The sequence below is a fragment of the Palaemon carinicauda genome, chromosome 26 (assembly GCF_036898095.1).
Source record: "Palaemon carinicauda isolate YSFRI2023 chromosome 26, ASM3689809v2, whole genome shotgun sequence".
NCBI classification, from domain to species: domain Eukaryota; kingdom Metazoa; phylum Arthropoda; class Malacostraca; order Decapoda; family Palaemonidae; genus Palaemon; species Palaemon carinicauda.
Window position 1 is genome coordinate 67,716,010 of NC_090750.1, and position 16,988 is coordinate 67,732,997.

Genomic DNA, 16,988 nt, shown 5'->3' on the forward strand with positions numbered 1-16,988 from the left:
TCCTCCTCATTCCTTCCCCTACCATGTGACGAAGTTTACCATATTTGGGCATGTATGTACAGTATGCTTGCGTGTGATGTAGGCAGTTCTGTAACACACCCCCTTTTCTTAGGACAACTCTTCCGTTACTTTGTAACTGTGTTACGTGTTGGGTGTGCATTACGGAGCCCATCATAAAGTGTAAAGGCTGCCATTATGGCTATATGGATGCTATATCAAACGTTTCACGCTGAGCATCATGGTACTCCTGGTGTAGTGAATAAATTCTAAGAAGATTATTGTGTTATCCCTTAAATGGTTGTGTCCCATGTGCATTTCAGGTAAGAATTTATTTGTGATCTAATTTATCATAATGTAAGGATTTATTTGTGATTTACTTTATCATATTGTAAGGATTTATTTGTGATTTACTTTTAGTTTGTGACTTAAGGTTGTGGTGGCCAATGCTGTAACTTCCCTAACTAGGCTGGTTTGCTGTGAGTGATAAGACTGAGGTCTTCCACCATCACTAATCGGCAGTTGCCAGCGTAGTGATGAAAACTGACCAAACGCCAGACATGAATAAGAAAGAACATGTCTGAGGCCCATGCTCTGCAGTTAACTAGACACAGTTGGTGATCATTCAAAGTTCTGACCAGAATTCAGGAAATTTAAGTGCAGAAACATGAAGTTCACATGAAGTCACCGAAAGACTGGAATTATTAGCATCAATTATTCCAGCCCAAATGAGGCGATAAGCAAAAATGAGTTCTGGGTAAAGTTTTGGATTCAACCAAATTGGGAAATGTATTATATTAATATATTTTCCTAGTAAAGCACGTGATAACAAAACACTTCTTCTCAATACATTATTGTCGCTAATGCATACTTACAGAGAAAAAAAATATTTCAGGAATTGAAGGTCTTGACTTTTTCTAAGTTTAGTGTATATCTTTCCATGGGCACGCAAGGTAGCTCTTGTTAGTTTGTATATCTGTTTTCATCTTACTTGGCTCCTCCCCATTGCGCAATGTGACAATATTTGCTTGAATGCGCATTTGCTCCTCCCACTAATGTCGCTCCTCCAATCTAAATACTACTGGGTTCTTTTCAAGGGTTATTATTGGACGATTCATTGGTCTCTCAGTCTTGTTTCAAGGATCTGTTTTTCGTGCAATATAACATTGTAAACGATAGTATTTTGTTTTTTTCCCTATTTCATTATGGGAGAAACCCGTAATTGTCGTTTGTTTTCGGTTTTCAAAAGTTCCGGTTTCTATATTTTCATCACACGTCACTTGACTGTCATGGATCCTCCGGTACGGTTGTGTGAAATATGTCGTTATTCCTATTTTGATGTGATCGGCAGATTTCATGGGAATTATAATGGAACTCCTGAAGTAGTGAATCGTTTTCTAAGGGAGCATTCCGTATTACCTTTAAGTGTCCAGTGTGGTAAATGTGATTCGGCTTTACATTTTCGTGAGGATAGACATGTGTGGTATTGTACCAAATCTGTAAAAATAGCTAAAACGCGAAAAAGACGTTTGTGTAATTACACTGTCAGTGATTTTAAGGGAACTTTTCTGCACGGGTCCCACCTTCCCCCGTGGAAATTAATTTTATTTGTCAACCATTGGTTGCATAAGTGTTGGGACCACCATTTCGTTATAAAGGGCCTTGGTATATCTTCTTCTACTAGTGTAGACTGGAGAAGCTTCTGTTCAGAAGTAACTGAATTTTGTTTTGATAACCAAGAGCCTATTGGTGGTGATGGTGTAATAGTGGAGATTGACGAATCTCATTTTGGTAAACGGAAGTTTGACCGTGGAAGGCCTCTGAGTGATATATGGGTGTTCGGAGGTATTGAGAGGGAGTCCAAAAAAACATTTATTGTTCCTTTAATTGACCCTTTACCGCAAAAGCGTGATGCAGCTACCCTCATCCCTTTAGTTCAGAAATACATTAAACAGGGCTGCATTATTGTGAGTGATAAGTGGCGGTCTTACAATTCTCTGGGCTCTCTGGGTTACGATCACCGCAGTGTAAATCATTCCAAGAATTTTGTGGATCCTTCGAACCCCGAAACCCATACACAAAATATTGAACGGCTTTGGCGGGAGCTGAAGGAGTGGATACAACGCCCTGGTAACCGTTGCGAATATTTCAGGCAGTATTTGTCCCGGTTCATTTTTATACATAAATACCCTGAGGAGGAGCTGCTCCATCATTTTTTTATTGCAGCCAGTAAATTGTATCCTCCCCAATCAGAGGCTGAACGTATTCCAGTACTTGATGATTCAGAAGAGGGTCAACCACAACCTTCCACATCTTCATCGTCATCTTCCGTTTAAGGTAAGAAGTGATTTAACAAAATATATATATTCAAATTTACCCCTGGTTAAAGGGGGGGTCGCAGGGGGGGCGAAGCCCCCCACGGTAGGGATACAGGGCCCCTAGGTTAGGTTAGGTGGGTTTGTTAGGTTCTGTGGTGCCCTGAAAATTACTGTGGCCTTAAGGGGGGGTCGCAGGGGGGGCGAAGCCCCCCCCCGGTAGGGATACAGGGCCCCTAGGTTAGGTTAGGTGGGTTTGTTAGGTTCTGTGGTGCCCTGAAAATTACTGTGGCCTTAAGGGGGGGTCGCAGGGGGGGCGAAGCCCCCCCCCCGGTAGGGGTACAGGGCCCCTAGGTTAGGTTAGGTGGGTTTGTTAGGTTCTGTGATGCCTTGAAAATTACTTTGGCCATAAGGGGGGGTCGCAGGGGGGGCGAAGCCCCCCCCCGGTAGGGGTACAGGGCCCCTAGGTTAGGTTAGGTGGGTTTGTTAGGTTCTGTGGTGCCTTGAAAATTACTGTGGCTTTAAGGGGGGGTCGCAGGGGGGGCGAAGCCCCCCCCCGGTAGGGATACAGGGCCCCTAGGTTAGGTTAGGTGGGTTTGTTAGGTTCTGTGGTGCCTTGAAAATTACTGTGGCCTTAAGGGGGGGTCGCAGGGGGGGCGAAGCCCCCCCCCGGTAGGGATACAGGGCCCCTAGGTTAGGTTAGGTGGGTTTGTTAGGTTCTGTGGTGCCCTGAAAATTACTGTGGCCTTAAGGGGGGGTCGCAGGGGGGGCGAAGCCCCCCCCCCGGTAGGGGTACAGGGCCCCTAGGTTAGGTTAGGTGGGTTTGTTAGGTTCTGTGATGCCTTGAAAATTACTTTGGCCATAAGGGGGGGTCGCAGGGGGGGCGAAGCCCCCCCCCGGTAGGGGTACAGGGCCCCTAGGTTAGGTTAGGTGGGTTTGTTAGGTTCTGTGGTGCCCTGAAAATTACTGTGGCTTTAAGGGGGGGTCGCTGGGGGGCCCTACCCCCCTCCCCCCGGTAGGCCTAGTTAGGGGTATGGGGGAGGGGTGCTGGAACATTAATTATTCATTTATTGCAAATATCATTCAATGCCCCAACACCCTCCCCCCCCTTCCCCCACCCAAAACCCCGGTTCCCAAAGGGTGTCCCCCATAATTGGTGGGATGAACTAGGGTATACATAGTAAATCTCTAAATCGGTTGGTTTGCAGTCAAAATATACGTTAAATTCATTGAAACCACACTATTTCTGATGCAACAAATATATTTTTATTGCATTTTTCCAAATTTGGCTGAAACTAAAAATTTACCGAGTTCTGTGACTTCGGTTATTGTTGATATCGATGAAATATCGAGCCTTTTATAATGGATTGAAACTATACTATGGTTAACTAAATCTTGCTAACGCTTGTAACAACAAATCATATGCGATCAAGCAGATACTGACAAACATAGTCTACATACCTTGGTGAATACTTCAGAAACGGTAAATATGTCAGTTTTGGTTTATACGATCGATAATTAATGAAAACCGACAAATATTGAGATATACGACAAACACTAAAGACAATCAACACTGATGCCGAAAACATGACCAGCCATCAACACTTGCTTCTAGATACACAAGGTCGAGGCTTCGCCTTTGCATCGGCTCTTCTTGTGTCTTTTACTTTACTTACTTTGATGGCTACTTTTCCGGTCCCTTACAGCAGGAGAACCCCACTCTCTACAGGACCTCCATTGTTGTTTTACCTTGTTCGTTCAGAGTATTTAACGTTTCATATCGCGTATTGTTCGTTTACTGTTAAATCGTCACTGTTGTAAGATTTTTTAAGTAAAAAAGTCTTCAGTTTCCTCTTGAAAGCCTTAATGTCTTCAATCATTCGAATGTTTCGTGGATGCTTATTATATAGTCTAGGGCCGCATATTCAAAGTCTAAAGTAGACATATGTCTAGGTTCCAACAGTTTGAAGCCATCTGTAACCATTTTCGTGTCGACATGATTTGTTGTACATATTTTAAATTCAATTCTCTCTTTAATCAGCAGCCTGCGTAAATCAATTAGTAAAGGGGTGATCCTTTCTCCAGATGGGACACCTCTTATCAGTCTTCCTCCTCTGTTTATTATGTTTTGTAATTTCTTAAGTTGCACTTTTGGTAAATTGTAATAGATAGAGTTTCAGTAGTCAATCCTGGTAATAACACAGTTTATCACAAGTTTCTTTACAGAATTTTCGTCCAGGTACTTTTTTTTATAAACGCAATATTTCTTAGATGATAACCAGCAGTTTTTATTACTGTATATCATCTATTTGGGTATTTAATGACAGGTTACAGTCAAGATATACACCTAGATCTCGAACTTTACTAGATTATCTATGTTCATTTGAATATCACTCAAGTTTCTCACGCTGTTTGTCTTACCCACCACCATGAATTCAGTTTAGTTCTCATTTAATTTTAGTTGTTTAAATGTCATCCATTCTCTAACACTATCAAGGATTCGGTTTAGAATTTCAGTAGTGTCATCTATATCATTTATGGAGAAGTAAAATTGTGTGTCATCCGCAAATAGTTTGAACTTCACGCCATGCCTTTGTAGTATTTTCGATAGTATTTTCGATAGACCAATAGTATAGATGCAGAATAAGATTGGGCTAAGTACACTCCCCTGGGGTAAACCTCGGTTTAAGGGTTCATATGATGAATAAGAGTTTCCAATTTGCATACAGTAATTTCTACCAACTAAGTAATCTTTTAGGTATTCGAATGCTTGATCTTCAACGCCGATGGACCGTAGATCATTTAGCAGCAGTTTATGCATGACTGTATCAAAAGCAACACTGAGATCAAGCAGTATTAATATACCACATTTATTTTCATCCATCATTTCCAGCATATCATTTACAACAGAGCAGATGGCTGTCTCCGTAGAGTATAGTTTTCTGTAAGCAGATTGGTTGTCAGGCAAAGCTTCTATTAGACCTACTTCTAAGTGACTGACTAGTTGTTCGAGAATTACATATTCAAGCACTTTTGAAACAAAGGATAGATTTGAAATAGGTCTATATGAGCTTAATTCCTGGTAGTCCAGTGCATTTTTCAGAACTAGTGTGACTATAGCCATTTTCTCAGAATTAGGAAACTTACATTCATCAATGCTTGCATTTGTTATTCTCATTATTATTTCGGCCAGACTAGAAAAGTTTCACTCTCCAATTACTTCAGATATTGGCATAGGATCGATCGCGCAATTTGTTTTCTTTGCTCTCTCTCTCTCTCTCTCTCTCTCTCTCTCTCTCTCTCTCTCTCTCTCTCTCTCTCTCTCTCTCTCTCTCTCTATATATATATATATATATATATATATACTGTATATATATATATATATATATATATATATATATATATATATATATATATATATATATATATATATATATATATACTGTATATATATATATATATATATATATATATATATATATACTGTATATATATATATATATATATATATATATATATATATATATATATACTGTATATATATATATATATATATATATAAATTGAGCCAATTTTTGTTCTTTTTATAGAAAGTTAATTTTTTCTGTATATAAGTTTATGATTTAGTAATAAAACTTACTACACCACCATAATTCTGTGTATGATGACTGCATTCCTAATAAAGTTCTTTATGTTAAAACAAACTGATGTAATCTGTTAAGAGGTTTTCTCTTTTTGGCCAGATTAATTTGTAAATCAGTATTATTGACACCAGCTCAATCTATGTCCAGTCGTATGGCTGATTACATGAATTGGACATTTTGCTTGACCGTGACCTTGTCATTTGACCTTGGCCTAATATTTATTAATTATCAGCTTTTTACATAACAGTTAATGTCTGCAAGTTTCATTACTCTATGATCAAAATTGTGCCAGGAAGCTGTTCACACACACACACACACACACACACACACACACACACACACGCAGGGGTTAAACATAACTTCCTTCCAATTTCGTTGGCGGAGGTAATAAAGAATAAAAACAATAAAAAGTTTTTGCGTGAACACGTGAATCTTCTCATACAAAATTAAATCTTAAGAAAATGAAGAAAGTCTATGTATTTCGTTCTACAGCTTTAATTATAAAATAAAGAAAAATATATTTTCATCCTAATTTATGACCATATAATACTAATTGTATCTCAGGTACTTCTGAAAAATGAGTCATTTATCAGATCTAAAGTTATTCCTCTCCGCAATATTGGAACTACTACAAGATCAAACCATTAGTGTGGACATATAAACTGCATTATTGCTTCAACAACCATACGAAAAAGATGAAGCACAAACAGCTGGAAAATTCCTTTTCTGTGAAGAAAATATTGATAATAAGAAAAGAGAATTACAACTTATGTGGGTGAAAAGAGAAAAACTACCTCATGTTAAGTCCATACAGACATGCCAAGAATAACTGCAATCCCGGAGGAGCAAAGACCAATTGAGGGAAGGTATATAGATTATAGTTAATAGTATACTTTATTTTCATGACAAATACATGAACCATCAATTTTTTAAGTAATTATCATATGTTTTATGCATTTCTGACCATTATTATTTGTGCATATCAGTCATTTTGGAGTTACCCCATACAAAACCACTGACTTCCCACTGGTAACCTATTATTGTTGTTCATTTCCACCCGAAATATAGGTCATATTCGTTCAAGTTTATTATTTGATTCAGGAATCTGTCTGTTTTATCAGAGGAGAGTTCTAACGCCCATACGCCCATGACAACGTGAAAAGAGAAAAAACTATTGGAAATAAGAAACACAAAACTAAAAGACACAAGAAGAGCCGATGCAAAGGCGATGCCTCGACTCGCGAGTCTAGTGTAACGCAAGTGTTGATGCCAGTGTTGCCAGCTATAGGAATTTATCCCTAGATTTGGGGATTTTGGTTGTCTGATGGGGGGATATTCAGTACAAATTTCCATGAGACAGAGAGATGATTAAACCTTTATGTTGTTGCAATTAGTTTGCTTGCACTTACATGCAGTAAAGTGAGTCATTTCTATGCTGATTTAGCATAGCCTACAGGTTCAGAAGAAAATATATTTGTGGACATGGGGAATTTTGGGTGGTTTTGGGGATTTTTTATCACGAGTTTTGGGGAATTTTAGACGCCCAACTGGCAACACTGGTTGATGCTTTCGGTAATACGGCGTCAGTGTCGATTCTCTTTAGAATTTTTGTCGTGAAGCTCAATATTTGTCAGTTTTCTTTAATAATGAACCGTGTAAAATAAACTGACACATTTACTTTCTGAAGTATTCACCAAGGTATGTAGGGTATGTTTGTCAGTATCTGCTAGATCACATATGATTTGTTACTAGTGTTAGAAAGACGGCCAACAAGATTTAGTTAACCATAGTATAGTTTCGATCTATTATGAAAGGCTGTATATTTCATCGATATCTACAATAATCGAAGTTACAGGACTCCGTTCTGCTCAATACCTTATTTGGGCTGGATTGATTGACGCTAATAATTCCAACCTTTCAGAGTGACTTCACGTGAACTCGTTTCCCGAATTCTGATCAGAACTTGGTTTTCTTATAGTTACGGACGGGAAAAGCTTTCCCACTAGAAACTGCGGTAAATGTCTAGGAGAAGGCCGCACCCGTTTTTCAAGTATTAACGACGAAAAACGGCATAAAACAACCAGATTATTGTTGCACATCACATAGAAACATGAGGAAATGAATAAAAAAGAAACTAAGACTTAACTCTTACACATAAAATGTAACCATAAACCTACTACTACAATTATGGGGGACCCCAGTGGGAAGCGGGGTTTTGGGTGGGGGGGGTCAAATGATTTTCACAATAAATGAATACTTATCCTTCCACCACCCCTTCCCCTATACCCCTACCTAGCCCTACCGGGGGGGGGGGAGCCTCCGCCCCTCCTGCGACCCCCCCCCTTAAGGCCACAGTGATTTTCAAGGCACTACCAAAGCTAATAAACCCACCTAACCTAGCCTAAGGGGCCCTGTACCCCTACCTAGGCCTACCGGGGGGGAGGGGGGCTCCGCCCCCCTTGCAACCCCCCCCCCCTTACGGCCACTACCTAATACATCCATCAAACCAAATCCAAAGTGATGGTACTGCTGTATATATCGTTATACTATCACCATTATAATACACACTATAAATCAATGAAGCTTACCTTAAACTGTTGGTTCATAAAGATGTGCTGCTGCTTTGAGGAAAACGTGAAGCCGTTGCGAAGGTTCCTTGACATGCAGGACAATTTTTATTTTGTAAAATTAAATTGTGTCTCTGGCACAAATCCACTAGTTTTTCAATATTTCCCGAATAAGTTACAACAAATTCATTGTAAGTTAGGAAACAGTCAGGACAAGAAGATGGAATTTCAACTTCTTGTGAAACATGAGATGACGTGCTTGCTATGGCCTCCATGTCTAAGAACGAAATGAAATGCCTAGGTAAGATAATGTATTGTCGCGCTGTGATTGGCCAAACATGTATGACGTCATAGTGGATAAGCGCTGTGATTGGCCAAACGTGTAAGACTTCATAGTAGACTAGTTTGTCTGCGGATTATAGTGGTTACAGGGCTCATTTGAGCAAAAACAAGACACAGTCAACAATAACAACAGACTTAGAAAAAATCTGGGAGGAAGACAAGAGTAGCGTGAGTTTGATCGTCGATATTTCGACTATTATTGATTTTCACTAAATTATCTCACTCGTATACCACTATTTACATACATTCCTACACGTTCTAGTAAAAATAAATTGAATATCACTGATATCTTAATGCGGCCCTCTCCTAGACATTAACCGAAACTGCTTTTATCAATAGAAAAATGCACGTTTTTTATGATATATTTTTGGGTAAATATATGATACTCTAATTTGTAGCCAAATACATGAACCATATATTTTACCATTTTTCCCACTTCATTATCTTGTGTTCTATGCATTTCTGACCTTGATTATTGGGGCAATGAATGAATGATTTAAAGTTTTCAGGTTATTGGGGCAAACCACCCGTTCATGAGTTTTTGCATTAAGACAATTATGGGGGACACCAGCTGGAGATCGGTTTATTTGGGTGGGGAAATGTCATAAACGAGTGATTTACAACAATAATAATGGTCAGATATGCAAAATAAGCACAAGATAACCAGTTAGAAAAATATATGGTTCATGTAAATGGCTGAAAATAGGCCAAACATGATTATTTAACACTTTTGAGATTTGTAAAAGGGTACAGAACCTAACAAACCAACCTAACCTAACCTAGTAGTTCCCATGTCACAACCCCTAACCGGGGGCAAGCCACCGAACCCCCTTTTCAGGTTACAAACCTTCCCAGGCCACAACTCCTAGCCGGGGGCAAGCCCCCAGACCCCCTTCCCAGGTCACAACCGCTAGCCAGACCCCCCCCCCCCCCCGCCCCATGTTACAAACTAAAAGTAAATCACAAATAAAGATTACATTATGCAATCTTTACAAAGGCTTTACAGTAGAAAATTTTCTGGCCTTCCCTGAAAATTAAGTCGGAATCGGGCTATTGAGGCCTTATTTCTCTGTTATTTTTTAATTACACATGAGTAACAATAGCTTTACACTGAACGGAGAGAATTTCCATCATAACCAATTGCCGACATAAACGAAATTACACTAGATTTTGAAATAGATTGATGTGCTTCCCTTAACCCTTTTACCCCCAAAGGACGTACTGGTACGTTTCACAAAACCCATCCCTTTACCCCCATGGACGTACCGGTACGTCCTTGCAAAAAAATGCTATAAAAATTTTTTTTTTCATATTTTTGATATTTTTTTGAAAAAAATCAGGCATTTTCCAAGAGAATGAGACCAACCTGACCTCTCTATGATAAAAATTAAGTCTGTTAGAGCAATTTTAAAAAAATATACTGCAAAATGTGCTGGGAAAAAAATAACCCCTTGGGAGTTAAGGGTTGGAAATTTCCAAAGAGCCTGGGGGTAAAAGGGTTAAGTTCCCTCTGGGAGACGTCTTTAAGAGCTGGTGGTTACGTAGAAAATGAAGACGAAGGTGGGAAAAAATGGCTGTTGTAGAACAACATCCGGGAACTTATGAAGAAGTACTTGTAAGCTGTTAATTGGTTTAAAAAGAATCACCTGAGGGGAACTTATGAAGAAGTACTTGTAAGCTGTTAATAGGTTTATAAAAAATCACCTGAGGGGAACTTATGAAGAAGTACTTGTAAGCTGTTAATTGGTTTATAAAAAATCACCTGAGGGGAACTTATGAAGTACTTGTAAGCTGTTAATTGGTTTATAAAAAATCACCTGAGGGGAACTTATGAAGAAGTACTGTACTTGTAAGCTGTTAATTGGTTTAAAAAAAATCACCTGAGGGGAACTTATGAAGAAGTACTTGTAAACTGTTAATTGGTTTGAAAAAAATCACCTGACAAATACATCATTGTACACAGAAAGCTCCCCAAACTATAGGAAAAACGTATGCGCAATAAGTCCCCTTCAGGCTCTCAGATGTAAACAATGGATTTGGAGTGAAAAATATACTTCACATAGTAATAAACGGATACGTAAGTTATTATGCCTCAGCCCCTATTAAACTTAAAGAGAAAAATACCAAACAAGTCAGCACTCGTCCATTTCTTGTAGCGAATTCCAGTTTCGCTAGAAATTAGAGTATCATATATTAACCTATTTTTGAGGTGATTCATGTAAAAAAGTTGCTTAAATGATATGTTTTAAACGAATTTAACTTTTATTTTTCTGATGTAAATACTGTAATCAGATTTAGATACAAGCCCCATTAACTACGATATTGGGTTCCACAGTGGAAATCGGGGTTTTTGGGTGGAAGAATAGAGAAAACGGATAAAATGATATTAGCCTTTTACCCTAAATGCACTCGGCAAACGTAACTTAGGAGAAACTGTAAATAATAAGTGAAACTGTCTAACTTAAACTCACCCACCTAATCCTCCTAACCTAGGAGAAAACGTATAACTTAAACACACCCACATAACCTAGGAGAAAACGTATAGAATAAATTTAATTGTCTAACCTAAACACACCCACCTAACGTAACGTTGGAGAAAATGTATAAAATAAGCTTAGCTCTCTAATCTAAATACATCCACTGAACCTAACCTAGAAGTAAACGTGTAAAATGAAAGATTCTGTCTGATTTAAACACACCCACCTAACCTAACATAGGAGAAAATATATAAAATAATTTGCTCTGTAACTGAAATACAAACCAATGCTATTTATAGGGGTATTACTTTCAGCGAAGCTGAAAGGATGAGCCATTAGAATTTAGCGATGGTCAACTACCCCTCCGCTAGGTAGCGGGATGTAGGGGATAGTTTGCTACACCACTCTCACAATACACTTGTGACTGAGCCTCACTATGCTTTTGCTCGGACGGAGAGTGGTTTTTCCTGTTCTTCCTCTTCGTCTATTTTGGACTGCCATTAATCTTTGTCTTTTTAACCTTTGTTTTCTTCTATATATATGAAAACATGGTTAATGTTTTTATGTATATGTTGTAAGTTTTCTTTTCAGTGTATATGCTGTGTGTGTGTGACAGTCTAGTACTGTACAGCAGGTTCTTAAAGACGGAGAATCTTCCCTTCCAATCTTCCTCCCTTGGACATTGGTCATCCCGTTGGCGGATGGCCTTCTGTACAACCTGGCCGGTGCCTCAGGGGAATCGTCATCGTTTGGATACTACACCATTTGGCTGTTATCGTCGCCTTCCCCTCTATGTGTTCTCAGAAGGAATCTGTTTGGTGGTGCGACCCTTTTGGGGCTTGACTTTGGTCTTGCTCTTTCTGAACGCCTTCACCGCTCACTCGTGGGCTTCCGGCAGAATACTCCGCGGGAGTAACACCTTTCCCATTCGCAGGTTAGGTTGCGCTTCTGAATGGTTTTCTTCATTTAATAAAATTTTAACTGTTGTAATTTAACTTTTCAGCTTCGTCTCTGCTGGGAACCCCCTTCCCCCAGTGTGGTTCTCTTGAGCAGTTATTTTTCTCAGCTGAATTGATTAATTGTAATTCTTGTTTTTTTTACAGTTTTTAACACTGCTGCTCTCCTCCCGTCGATGTCGGCCGCGGAATGGAGTGCTCAGTCCTTTGTGTCTGTTCTCTCGGTGGACACCTTTCCCATCCGCGGACTAGGTGCTCCTCCCGAGGGAGTTTTTTTTTTTTTGTTACATAATTTGTTTAATTTTTCCCCAGTTAGCGATTCCGTTCTTCTTCGTTCGGTTAATATAGCAGACGAAGGAGAGCAGGGCCTTTCGTTCCTGGGGAATCTGGTGTCACTGCGCCATCACTTTCCTGTTCTCCTGTGCCTGTGGCAGCTCCTGATCAACACGCTAACCTCAAGGAACTAGCTCCGGCTACGTTTTCTCAGGTAGCGCTCGATGCAGACCTTCAACTTTAATAAGGCTTGTTAATGGGAAGCAAACAGCGCTGCCCGGAGGTTCACTTCCAGGAGTTGGATTACTTTCCTTCCCTGGTGTTGAGCTGTTTCTCCCTTCCAAGGGAGAACTTCCCTTCATCATCTCTGTTGTCTTCTGTGGGTGATCAACTCTATCGATCACGAGAGAGAATACACATAGAGATACCTCTTTGGAGTCCTTTCAGAGAGCTTTCCGCTTAGCAGTCTTTGCCTGTGGCTGCATCTTCTGCTTCATCTGCCGCTGAGGTCTGTGCTTCTTCCCCTGATGAACATCCTGAGAGGGTTCCCCTTTCTAGAGAAGGGGCACTCAGTGAAGCCTCTCCGGAGGCCTGCTGACGGTCAGCTTGCTGATCTAACAGTTGCTGTTCGATGTCGGGTTAGTGGCAGAAGACCTCGCCGTGTTCATCGTCCTCTTCGCCTTCAGGGTGCTCCTGCTCCATCGGCAAAAAGACGCCTCTTCACATCCTCGTCTCCGCAGTCTTCCTCTTCGGAGGAACTTGCCCAGCCGGCCTCTTTTGGTTCCTGGCCTTTGTTTTCGTCATTGGCCTTTCCTCAATGAACTTCGGTTTGTTTCGTCGCCTGCAAGAGATTGTTCTCGATCTCCTCCCGAGTATGTGTCACCTAACAAGGGTAACATTTCTCTGCAGGAGCTTCTAGCAGCAGTTCATCGGCAGCGTTCTCCGTTTCGTCTGGCATCTGATCGATGTTCACCTGCTCATCAGGTTCACCATCGAACTACAACGCGAGAGTTTCCCACCGCCCCGTCAGCTCGTACCTCTTGTAAATCGCCTGCTACATGAGAATCTCTTGCAATTTTGACAACCGCCTGCTCGTTCAACCTCTCACAAATCTCCTACGACGCGAGAATTGCTTGCAGATTGACAATCACCTGCTATTTCAACCTCTCTTGTAAATTGCCTGCTACCATGTGAACCAGTTGCAGCTCGACAATCGCCTGCTTTCTGGCTGTTTGCAAATCATACTCGTCAGCTTCGTGAACATCGATCTCATACCTGTCAGCGTTCTGATGTGTCTCGTAAACCATCGCCTTCTCATCAGTCGTCGACTCACTGTACAATTAGCCAATCTTCGGCTGTTGACGAGCATTTCTTCGACCGAGCATATGCTCTGTTCACCTCAGCGACAAACGTGCGCATCACCGTCAGAGTGTAAACGTCCAACAGTGAGTGAATCGCCTCAGCGTGGATCAATGGCCCACGTTCTCGTCCAGCGATTCGTGAATCATTGACCCACCGCCTGTCCTCGTTCAGCAGTACCGATTGACCCCGCAATTTCACAGTAGCACTCGTCGGCACCTAAACACTCTCCTGCTCGACAATTGTCGTCGGTTCACCACAGTCAGGCTTCTTGTCAGCAATTGCCATCTTGTTCACTCCAGGAGATTGCTCGATGATTGCCAGTGCGTCAGCGGCTGTCACTCACTCAGCATATGAACGCAAAGGTGAGTGTCCATCCTCATCCAAGCGAGGATCACCACCTGCAACCACCAAAGGCGGTGATTGTTGCTTCAAAGAAGGATAAGGTGGTCACCAACTGTTCACTGTCACCCCATTCCCCTCCCGCAAACGCATAACAGCGCTACTGTTGGGGAAAGAGCAAGAGGGCAAGTTTCAGGGGTTTAAGGTACCGAAACTTCCAGCGCCTATGAAAGAAACGTCATCATTGCCTAAGTCCTCATCATTCATCGGGAATGAAGATTCCTTGGAAGGACCCTTCGGCCTCTATTCTTTCAGGGAAACTGTCAAACTGTCAGATACAGCATCCATGAGTAAGGAGCTGTGGTTCAGCACCTTAGTCAGGGCTGTGATTCAGCCCTTTGTACCTATGTTCCTTTTGCGACCTGTGGAAGCTCCTGGGGTTTCTCTGGGGACTTCCTCCATTTCAACCGACCCAGGACAACGGATCACGACTGCTTCGCCCCTGAAGAGGAAGAGAGGAGTTCCTGACGAACTGCCATCATCCAGGGTCAAGCTGACTCTGGTCAGAGCCAAGGTTAGAGGTCTCCCCTGTAGAACCATTGTCGCCTCTACCCACTGATGTCTTGCCTGCCGACTTGAGATGCTCTCGTGGGGAAGAGTCAGTTTCGGACTCTCTCCTTTCGTCACCAATGGAAAAAGTCCGTGGAGAGGACTCCGTTTTCATCCTTGGATCCTGTAGAGGTTCCTAGTTCTCTCCCTGCCAAGAAGGTCGTCACATCCTCTCCGGCACCCAAACCATAGAGTTTCTAACCCCCAGGTGGTGAACCTACTGTATAGGCCAATACCATCATTTCCTTCCTTTTCGAACCAAAGGACGTCAATCCAAGGAGAATAAGGGAAGAGATGGATAGGAATACTGACCTCGCTAGAATTATTATCTAATGGATAGGAATGTTGATTATAATGGCATCATTTTGGTTACGGAAATCAACATGTGATTGGCTATGTAGTCCGATATTCATATTTGAAATGTAATTCTCAACAATATAGTAACGTATCTTGTTTGATTATTAGTTTGTTTTGCTAAGCATCATTGTTATTAAGAAATATTTGTTTGAAGATCTTGGCTAATATTTTTCTCTCTATAGTAAATATGATTTTCTTTTCTCTTTGCAGATTCATTCTCGTTATAAAGGTAGGATGACCATGGTGCACCTGAGCCTATAATTTTAGATTTTTCTTGCTGATTAACTATTAGTTTTATGTCTTTGTTGCAATGCCAGCCTTATACATCTTAATTCTGAGTACAATATGGTATTCAGTTGTCATGTTCAGAATTGTGGACCATAATCTTATATATATATGCACAGTAGTTGAAAAGATTACCATAAGGATTTGGGAACGTTTACAACAGATGGAGATGGTATCTGTGGTGATCTAGAACTGTTTTGAAATCCCTTTTTTTTTTGTGGTGTGTATTTTCTTAACATGTAAAACTGCATTTGTTCCGTAACTGGAATACAAACCAACGCTATTTATAGGGGATTTACTTTCGGCGAAGCTGAAAGGACGATGGCTTAGAATTTAGGAGAGTTAACTACCCATCCCGCTAGGTTTAACATGTAAGACTGCGAATTTTTGTTGATTATTATGTCTTTTTTTAACATGAAAGACTGCGTATTTTTCTCGCTTGTTATTGAAGGTATATTGAATATTTTTTTCGAATATGAATACTCCTTTTGTATTGAAATCTTATTTGCTTATTTATGTCAGTGTTTTTTATGACGTTATGTAATTATTTGTATGCAAACCTATGATGTGTATTATGATGTATTGTACCATTATTTATATAATTTCTCAATGAACCTTTTTATGTCAGAAATGTCATTATGCAATTGTGTAAGCAAGTAGATTTGCATGTTATTTTGGGCTCAGTGTGTATTATACTACATTGAAGGCTTCTCTTGAATAAGAAAATGGTTATTGTATCGAGAGTTTAAATGTGTTTTTGTTTTAGAATAGAAAAGCTTTGTATTCAGAAAAGAAATCTGAGGATTCAACCAGAAGTTCTTGCATTAAACCGTTTAATGCAACTTGCTTTGTTTATTACTACAATAATAATGTAAAAATGTTTATTTCAAAATATCTTGAACATTCATTTCACAGAGGAAGAGAATAATAGAGGTAGTTGCTTTTGTATAGGTGATGTTCTCTGCATTCGATCTTTGCTCTTTGCTGCACGTGAAGGTGTTCTCTCTCGCTTGTTAGGAATGGCTTGCTTAAGCTTTCCTTATTCCCTGGCGACCGCTTGACCTAATCCCCGCTGCTTGCTTTGCGCGCTGTCTGTCTGTGTTCCTTGACGTTGATTCTTGTTCCTCTGTGAAAAGATTTGTGATCTCTAAATTCGTTTTCAATATTAATAAAATCATTGCTCACTTTTTTTTTTTTTCATTTAGAGTTTTCCTATCTGATTTGTCTACCATTTTACTTATCAATAAAAGTCTTCAATGTTGTATCCATGGTGCTCTTAACTCAGCTGATGGCTGCAGATGGTGAGTGTTATATCTTCTTTTTTAGCGTTTTTATTTTATTTTTTCCCATTTCATAATCTTAATATTCATTTGTAATTCCTTTTCAGATGTTTAAGGTTTCAGATTATTTCCGATATCTGCATTATCTGTTTGTTTCGTCTTTTGTAAGCTTTGGAATTTGAAAG